We start from the raw sequence: 9,841 nt of genomic DNA on the forward strand, positions 1-9,841 counted from the left end.
TTTTGACTGAAATAACTAAGATGATGAGAAATAAGCAATGAGAAGCACCACTGTGTTGATGTTTTAATAAGCAAGGGGAGAAGGGAAAGATACAACTTTTTAAGAAAAACTGTAGCAGGATGCTTTCACCAATATTAGTAATTCAGTGATAAATACACTGTGGTTAACAGGAATACCTTATTTATACTTTTCCCCTGAAGAGTAAAGTTCCTAATCCAACAACTCAGTAGTAGTTTCATAAATAAGCAAAACATCAATTAGGACTTCAAAACAAAGAGTCTTTCTGCAGATGGAAACCAAAAGAAATAATAAAACTAATAGTGGAATGTGCAGCAAACAGTTTCATTTTGTAAAACAACTATGACAGAGGGCAATAGCTTTATCATTCTATGATTGGAAAAAGAGAACATAAGCACTTTTAACTGGAAAGGATTCTATATAGATAGAATTTTGTTTTGTTTGCTGAAACATCTGTTTGAGAAGATTAAAAATTAGGCTCTATGGAAACTAAAATTTCTTATATTTCAGTTCAAGATAATAACTTCAGTGACCACTGTCAGGGAAACTCAATTGATAAAACCAACTTTAATCTCAAATTTGGCCAGAAAGCAACTCACCGCTCAAGGTGCAATGCTAGCTCAACTTACTCCCCGGAAAGGCTCATGAGTGAGCTATCTGCAGTGCACTGCCAAACCACACAAAGTTACTATAAATGGTGCTGCAAGACTGAGTGTGTTCAGATAAGACAATCCAACTGGTTTCCCTCTGCTATACGTGTTAGATTCAAGCTACAGTTAGAGGCCCGTAGTTTGTATCTCTCCAGCATGCCAAGGCCATTTATATGGGAGAGAAGAACTAAAATGAGATATTAGTAACGTAGAAAGCATAACACGAGATGGTGCCATTTTAGACCACGTGGATGAAGTCTTTTAATTCAATTTTATTAGTCAGCTTTTTTATTTTTTTAATGCAAGTAATGTTTATCGTAAAAGTTTGGTGACACCAAATATATAGGGTAGGGAGGCAGATATGGGTCTAAAAATCAAGGAGCCAAAAAACATGATGCTTTGATTGTTTTCCTGTAACTAAAAGATAAACTTATCACTGTTTTTCAAAGCCAGAACAGTTAAGTTGGACAACTTTTGAATGCAAGACTGTCTATACTACAGAAAGTGCAGTGACTCACATCTGCAGTTAGAAGCACTTGTCCAACTAGTGTGGATTCCGCTGAGTTCAACAGGTGCAGCAAAGCATGCCAGACACCTGACAGATTGAGAAGGGGCAACTGCATTTAACACCCAGTGTCAATCAGCAGTTTCTGTAGTGTAGACACTGCCCAAGAATCTAAATGAACGTTTTATCTGTTCCACTGTAAGTGAAATCAATGCTTACAAACCTGTAAGTTTAATCAGTTAGTCACTTAAGAATCTAGCAAAAAAAAAAATTGTTATAGTACAGACAAAAATAAAACTAAAATTCCAAATGTAACACTTCACACCAAAAGAAATGCTGTCAAGACAGGCCAGATGTTCACCACTTTACTACTAAGAACTCAGATTCAGAACAGCAATTCACCTGTTGACAAACATTTGTGATTCTGGACCCTGAACTGTTAGCTCTAGAGTGGAAGAAAGGGTGAAAGATTAGTTAAGTTTACATTGGACTTGAAAACAGAATAGTTTGCTGAAACCATGAGCAGTTTATTAGCAGTCGGAAGGGAAACCAATTATCAACAGTATTGTAACACTTTCTCACCTTCCCCTACTACTACACCCCTTCCCTTGAAAAGAGAGAGAAAACATAAAGATCCAAGGAGAGATGGTGGCCTCAAGAACAAAAGTAGTGCTCAAGGAAAATGAGGTGCCAACTGGCCAGTTTGCTAAGGGCTTATCTTCACATACAGTGCTACAGCAGCGCAGCTGTACATTGTGCACGGCACAGTGGTGCAGTTGCTATATGAAGATGTTATTACGCCGATGGGAGCTTCTCCCGTTGGCATATTTAATCCCACCTCCCCGAGAGGTGATAGGTATGTTAGCAGGAGAAGATCTCCTGTCGACATAGTGCTGTCTGCACAGGGGTTAGGTCGGTATAACTATATTATTCAGGGGTGTAGACTTTTCATACCCCTGAGCAATGTAGATATATTGATATAGGTCTGTAGTACAGACCTGGCCTAACACATGCACTAACAAAAGTTTCAACATAAACAGAGTTCCAAGAAAAAGTTACACTGAAAGTTATGAAAGAATCATTACTATTGATCTGGGTGCCTATACATTAGATTAACATTTTATTAAACCCATCACCATCCTCCTAAGAGAATCCATGGCACAGCAATATTATATTTGGTTGAGGCTGTTAAATCCTCAGGGTTTTCTCTTCTCCATTTTGTAGTTACATGCTATCTGCTCATGTACAGATGAGCCATTCAGAAGTAGGCTTCTTATTTATTTTTAAACCATTCTTTCATCGTTTTCTGCACATACTTCTTCATCTTAACAGAGGCAGGGCAGATTTCAGCGAGAAAAGGACAAGTGACATATTTTCTGCTTTTCAATAATTAATATTAAGAAACAAAAAATCCGTATCCAATTCATTGCACTAGTGACGGGGGGGGGGGGGGGGGGGAGGTCTTAATGTTATTGTGCACAATATTTACTGCCAAGGGCTAATGAGGGCAGCTTAAGCAAAGCACTCTGAAATTCTTTGATGTAAGATGCTATTAATGTAGCATTTTGTATTTCTATATTTTCTTCTTTATAGCACCTTCCAAATGTCCACCTACAATTCGACCAGCTGAGACAGCTGGACTCTTCAGATATACTTGGCTTGTCTACACTTGCGAGCTAGAGCACATTACAGGAGCCCCGGGCGCACTAGCTCACACTACCCGTCCACACTGGCAAGGCACGTAGAGAGCTCTGACTCCGTGGCTAGAGCACTCCTGGTACTCCACCTCGGCAAGTGGAATAAGGTTTGGTGCACCCCTACTGGAGCGCCGTGGCGCCAGTGTGGACACGCTGGTCCTATAGTGCGCTCTGATCAGCCTCCAGAAGTGTCCCACAATGCCTGTTCTAGCCACTCTGGTCATCACTTTGAACTCTACTGCCCTGCCCTCAGGTGACCAACTGTCAGACCCGCCCTTTAAATTCTCTGTTTGCTCAGCCAGGCGTGGAGTGCTCTCAGCGAATCTCTCCAGGTGACCATGCCTCCACGCACCAGAAGATCCCCAGTATGGAGCAATGGCGAGGTGCTGGACCTCATCAGTGTTTGGGGGGAGGAAGCTGTCCAGACCCAGCTGCGCTCCAGCTGTAGGAATTACGATACCTTAGGCAGATATCAAGGGACATGATGGAAAGGGGCCATGACCAGGACACACTGCAGTGCAGGGTTAAAGCGAAGGAGCTACACAATGCCTACCGCAAAGCCCGCGAGGCAAACAGCCGCTCCCGTGCTGCCCCTGCGACCTGCCATTTCTACAAAGAGCTGGACGTGATACTTGGGGACAACCCTACCTCCATTCCGAGGACCACCTTGGACACTTCAGAGCCCAGTGCAACAAGGCAGGAGGAGGAGGAGCAAAGCAGGAGCAAGGGTGCTGAGGAGGAAGACACCACAGCATCCCTAGATGCATGCAGCCAGGAGCTGTTCTCAAGCCAGGAGGAAGGTAGCCAGACACGGCGGCCGGGGTTTGGGGAAGGACAAACACCAGAGGAGGTTCCCAGTAAGCGGCTTTTATTTTGGGAAGGAAGTTAGTTGGTGTGAGCTCTTGGGGCGAGGAGGGTTACGGCAGCATGCATGCCTAGATGTGGAATAGGGCGTTGAGGTGCTCTCTCACATCATGGTAATCAGCCTCAGTGATCTCTTCAAAGGTCTCATCCAGAACTTGGGCAATGCGCTTGCGCAGGTTTCTCGGGAGAGCCACTGTGGTCCTTGTCCCAGTAAGGCTAACTTGTCCGCGCCACTGTGCCGTGAGGGGTGGGAGGACCATTGCTGCACACAGGCAAGCTGCATATGGGCCAGGGCGGAAGTAGAAGACCCTCCCTTGCTTCCCAGGTCACTCTCAGCGGCGAGATATCTTCCAGGACGAACTCCTGTGGAAAATGTGGGGACAATGTTCAGTATAGGGGCCCCCTGCCACTGTTGGCTCTCCCCAAGGCACAGAAACCCATAGGACAGTACAGCCGTGGAACAATCACGCTTGACAGTGTGCTTACTCACCATTTTGGGGCTCCCATGGGTTATGTGCGCTCGCTTTGGGACGGGCAAATTATGCTATTGTGTAGACTGTGCTTGCCCTTAAGTATGGGAAAATCATTGCTCTGCCTGGTGTGAACAATGCTGCCTCTGTTAAGTGCTGCATTTTGCCTTTACAGATGCAACCTTGAGATCTCAGCCATCCGTGTTATCACCAGCCGAAAGACTCCAAAGAATCAGAAAGAGGCCACGTAGAAGCAAGGAAGACATGTTGCATGAAGTAAGGCAGCATTCAAGTAATGAAAATCAAAAAGCGCAGGAATGGCGGGACAGTGAAAGGAGGATCCACCAGCAGAATGAGGAGTGCTGGCACAAAAAAGCGGTGCTCTGGCAGCAAAGCACGGATCGGCTGATAAGCATAATGGAGCTCCAAGCGGACTCGATCCGGGCGCTCGTAGCCATGCAGGCAGAGCACTACCATGCCCCCCCGCCCCCTGCAGCCCTTGTCCCAAAACTTTCCCTTGTGCCCCCATGTCACCTCCAACCCACTTTCCCCAACATCCAGGTTCTTACCGCCACCAGCTGCCTCCAACACCTGCAGCTTCACCACCCAGCCCTGAAAACTACGACCCTTACCCACTGCACTCAACCCCCATCACCAAGCAGTACAGCCAGCCTGAAGTGCAGCACTCACTGCACAGCACTCCAGACAGGAAGGCTGAGTATGATAACAGGACATACGCAAATCTGTGATTGTACCGTTCCCCACCCCACCCCCTTGCCCTTTCTGTTTCCCAAGCAGCTGTGTTTCTTTTCAATAAATGGATTTTTTGGCTTTGAAAATATTCTTTATTATTGCATAAAGTAAAAGATAACCAGGAAAGAAACAGGCACTGCAAGTCAGCATAGCAAACACAGATTCCTACTAACATTGGAACCACTGCACTTCACTCCCGTGCAGGGCACCAGACATTACTGGTGGCTTTCAGCCTCAAATTGCTCCCTCAAGGCATCCCTAATCCTTGCAGCCCCGCGCTGGGCCCCTCTAATAGCCCTGCTCTCTGGCAGTTCAAATTCAGCCTCCAGGTGTTGAACCTCCGAGTTCCATGCCTGTGTGAATCGTCCACCCTTCCCTTCACAAATGTCATGGAGGGTACAGCACGCGGATAGAACCGCGGGGATGCTGTCAGCAGCCAGGTCCAGCTTCCCATACAGAGAGCGCCAGCAGCCCTTTAAACGGCCAAAAGCACACTCCACAGTCATTATGCACCGACTCAGCCTGTTGTTGAACCGCTCCTTGCTGCTGTCAAGGCTCCCTGTATAGGGTTTCATGAGCCACGGCATTAAAGGGTAAGCGGGGTCTCCAAGGATCACAATGGACATTTCGACTTCCTCTGCGGTGATCTTCTGGTCTGGGAAAAAAGTCCCAGCTTGCCGCTTCCTGAACAGGCCATTGTTCCGAAGATGCGTGCATCGTGCACCTTTCCGGGCCAGCCTGCGTTAATGTCAATGACACGCCCACAGTGATCCACAAGTACCTGGAGAACCATAGAGAAATACCCCTTCCAATTAACATACTCGGAGGATAGGTGGGCTGGTGCCAGAATGGAATATGCGTGCCATCTATCGCCCCTCCGCAGTAGGGAAACCCATCTGTGCAAAGCCATCCACAGTGTCATGCACGTTACCCAGAGTCACGGTTCTTCTGAGCAGGATGCGATTAGTGGCCCTGCAAACTTGCATCAACACGATTCCAATGGTCGACTTTCCCACTCTAAACTGGTTAGCAACCGATCGGTAGCTGTCTGGAGTTGCCAGCTTCCAGACTGCAATAGCCACCCACTTCTCCACCATCAGGGCAGCTCTCAATCTCATGTCCTTGCGCCACAGGGTGGGGGTGAGCTCATCACACAGTCCCATGAAAGTGGCATTTCTCATCCGAAAGTTCTGCAGCCACTGCTCGTCATCCCAGATTTGCATGACAATGTGATCCCACCACTCAGTGCTTGTTTCCTCAGCCCAAAAGCGGCATTCCATGGTGGTGAGCGTGTCCGTGAATGCCACAAGCAAACTCGTGTCATATGCGTTACTCGAGTCGATATCATCGGAGCCCTCACGGTCACTTTGGATCCTAAGGAATAACTCGACTGCCAAACGTGACGTGCTGGCGAGACTCATCAGCGTACTCCTCAGCAGTGCGGGCTCCATTCCCGCAGACCGAAAGGGAAGACAGAGCGCGCAGTACAAAAACGTTGAAAGATGGTGCCAAATGTGGACAGAAGCACAGGGATTGCTGGGATACGAACCGATGCATCACGGGGCATTGGGATAGGACCCAGAACGCCCCACACCCCCTGCCCCTTTCCCACAAACCACAGTGCCAGAATGGGAAGAGGTGCTCTGTGGGATAGCTGCCCATAATGCATTGCTCCCAATGCCACTGCAAGTGCTGCAAATGTGGCCACGCCAGTGCGCTTGCAGCTGTCAGTTTGGACAGACTGCAGCGCTTTCACAGAATCATAGAATATCAGGGTTGGAAGGGATCTCAGGAGGTCATCTAGTCCAACCCCCTGCTCAAGGCAGGACCGATCCCCAATTAAATCATCCCAGCCAGGGCTTTGTCAAACTACTGTGCTCTCTGAAGGCAGGTTTAACTCAAAGTGCTCTACATCTGCAAGTGTAGACATGCCCTTAGTATAGCTTGACATACTCAGTGAGTATATCCCGTCCCTGCTTCTCCTCTCCTATTTGCTTCCATGGGTCACACATACAGGGCTTTTCAGACATTTATAAAAACACAAACAAAAGCAACATCCCAGAGCACAGCCCTTCTAATGCAGCGATTCTGCCTGTGCGCGCACACACCCCCCTTAGCCAAATCCCAACGGAAATCAAGGGGCCAAGCCTGAGGGTGACCAGATGTCCCGATTCTATAGGGACAGTCCTGACATTCGGGACTTTGTCTTATATAGGCCTGCATTACCCCACCCCCATCCTGATTTCTCACACTTGCTATCTGGTCACCCTGGGCCTTCCCCAGCCCCACTGACAAGGAGCAGAAAACGGAAGAGCTGAAGGGAGATGAGGCTGTGGCGGCTGCTTGTGGTCCCCGCTCTCCTGCTACAGCGCCGGCCTTTCACACGCACATCACAGCCCCCGGCTGCGGGGCAGGGGCTGAGCCTCAGCCCACCGCCAGCGAGGTCCGCGGGGAGGGAGCGGCCACCGGGGGTCCAGGGCTGGGCGGAGCCGCCCTCCCCGTGGCAGCTCCTCCTCTCCCTGCAGCGCCGGGAAGGGCGGACGGCGGGGGGGGCGCAAGGGGGCAGTGCCCGGCAGCGGCGGAGGGGTGGGAGGAGAAAGGAGAGCGGCTGCTCTGGGAGAGCTGCTGGAGACAGGAGCTGCCGCCGCTTAGCGCCAGCCCCGCGCCATGTGCATCCCGGGCGCACACGCCGGGAAGACTGGCAAGATGTCACCTTCCAGGGGGAAGTGAACGCCCCCCCCCCCCAGGGGAGGTGTGAAAATTCCCACCCATCCCTAGCAGCAATGGGGGCGGCACCGGTGCCCAGCGGGGCTGGGAGGGGAGCTGGGGCCCGGGAGCAGCGGTCTCAGTGCGGTGTGCTGGGGAGAGCGAGAGGAGCTAGGACGCTGCGGTGAAAGGCGCCCACCGAGCGGGGCCGCAGGGAGGGGGCAGGAGGCGCTAAGGGCGCGCCAAGGAGAGGGCGGCTCGGGGAAGGGGTGGCTAGCAAGAGGGCGCTAGGGCAGGGCTGCAGCGAGGAGCTGGGGAAGGGAGAGGGGGTGAAGGAGGAGCTCCCCGGGGAAGGGCTGCGCTCGGCAGACGCGCACACGACGCCGGCCAACAAGGGGCAGCCCCAGCCAAGGCCAGAGCCGAGCACGGCACAGACAGCAGCGATGCCCCGACCCCCCTCCCTCCCTCCCCTGCACCGACCCCCTTCAGCCAGAGCAGCACAAACCTGCCGCCGCCGCCTCCTCCGGATTAGCTGGAGCGGCTCCTGCCCGGCTCGGCTCTGGCCGCCGCCGCCACCTCCAGCAGCAGCAGCGACTGCCCTGCTCAGAGCCTGCCCTGGGTGCTGGCACCGCCGCTGCTCCCCGGGAGGCGGAGCGGGGGTCGGATCGTGGCGGCGGGCTGGGTCCCTGCGAATCTCTTTCATTGAGTGCGGCAGATGCTGCCGTCTCCGCTGCTCCTCTCCCAGCAGCCGCTACTTCCTGTGCAGCGATGGTTCAGTTCCTCCCGGGCCGCTGGGGGCAGGAGAGCTCGGCTGTGGGGGGGAAGGTCGGGGCTCAGCCAGGCGGTCGGGGCCGGGGCCGGTGCGGGGGTTCCAGCTCTCGCCCCCCGTGCCCTAGTCCAGCCCGGCTGGGCTCTGTCTCCGGGCACAAAGCAACCCTGCTGCGGCTACCGCCCAGCCCCGGCCTCCCGCTCCCACCTGGGGCAGGGTGAATCCGCCGCTCCCCCACCCCAGTCCCGCGCGCCCTCCTGCAGCCTGCCCGCCCCGCCTTCAGCCTCACGCGTCCGTCCTGGAGCGGGAGGGCTGCGGCTGCCCGGCGGCTTCACCCCGGCGTCACCCGTCCCTCCCCCGGGAGGGTGGCGGGGACACGGTCGCAGACCTGCTGGCTGGGAAATTCGCAGCGGGATGGGTTTGCAGCAGTAGGCATTAAAGTCCCTGCCTCGGGGGCTGAATGAGCAGGATTTATTTACCCTCTTAATTTTTCGACGTCTCATTCATTCATCTCCCTCGCAGCGTGTGCCAGCCCCAGGCATGGGCCCAGGAGCAGCCGCACCTCTCTGCAGTGCTTAATTTGTAAAGAAAGAAGTGCTGGGGCTCAAGCGATTATTTTACTTTCATAACTGACAGGGCGAACCCAGAGGTGCTGGGAGTCTAGGACTATAAACTGCTGAGCCTAGAGGTGCCAGGGCTCAGCCCTGGCAAGCCCTGACACAAATTAAGCATGGTCTCTCTGCTATTCCTCATTAAGAAAGAAAGTGGTTTAGACTTACCTCAGTCACCCACACAAATCTGGTATCCACTCATATTTTATTGTGAGGTTGGGGGGTTTTTTTACCTCTCTAATAACCAAGTTGAAAATAAAATGATGTATTTAATATGTATCTATAGCCCACATCATTCAAGGTGACCAGCTGTTTTCCTTTGATTGTGTCCCACTGTTTGCGGTGTTGTTCTAAACCTGTTGGCTCCAAGGTATTAAAGGGACAAGGGGGATATGTTTTATTGGACCAACTTAGTGACAGAGGGACACTTTCCTGCTTACACAGCATTCTTCAGACCTGGGACCACTCACCCAGACCTGAAGAAGAGCTCTGTGCACAGCTTGTCTCTTCCACCAACAGAAATTGGTCCAACAAAAGATACTACCTCACCCACCTTGTCTCCCCTGCATTCTGGGTATTGTCTCCTTGTAATAACCAACATTTGAACTCTGGCATGTTGCATTTAGGACCTGACCCAAAACTCATTAAGTCAAGGGCTCTCTCTACACTGTCTTCAATGGCCTTTGGATGAAGACCTTAAAAAGCACAGGTTTCAGAGTAGCAGCCGTGTTAGTCTGTATTCCAAAAAGAAAAGGAGTACTTAGTGTCTCAGGTGCCACAAGTACTCCTTTTCTTTTT

General features: G+C 51.4%; 1 protein-coding gene across 2 annotated transcripts in view; it reads right to left on the minus strand.

Moving 5' to 3' along the window:
- Positions 1 to 8,702, minus strand: part of AGPAT3 (1-acylglycerol-3-phosphate O-acyltransferase 3) — a 140,487-nt gene extending 131,785 nt beyond the window's left edge. The window contains exons 1-2 of one of the 2 annotated variants that reach the window (XM_043538161.1): positions 8,169 to 8,702; positions 4,796 to 4,801 (exon numbers count right to left, since the gene is read on the minus strand). The gene's annotated coding sequence lies outside the window, so the exon portion shown is untranslated. The remainder of the gene's footprint in view (positions 1 to 4,795; positions 4,802 to 8,168) is intronic. The other variant, XM_027826821.3, reaches the window with a different exon arrangement.
- Positions 8,703 to 9,841: the final 1,139 nt, after the last annotated feature.

Source organism: Chelonia mydas, chromosome 1 (assembly GCF_015237465.2).
Source record: "Chelonia mydas isolate rCheMyd1 chromosome 1, rCheMyd1.pri.v2, whole genome shotgun sequence".
NCBI lineage: Eukaryota > Metazoa > Chordata > Testudines > Cheloniidae > Chelonia > Chelonia mydas.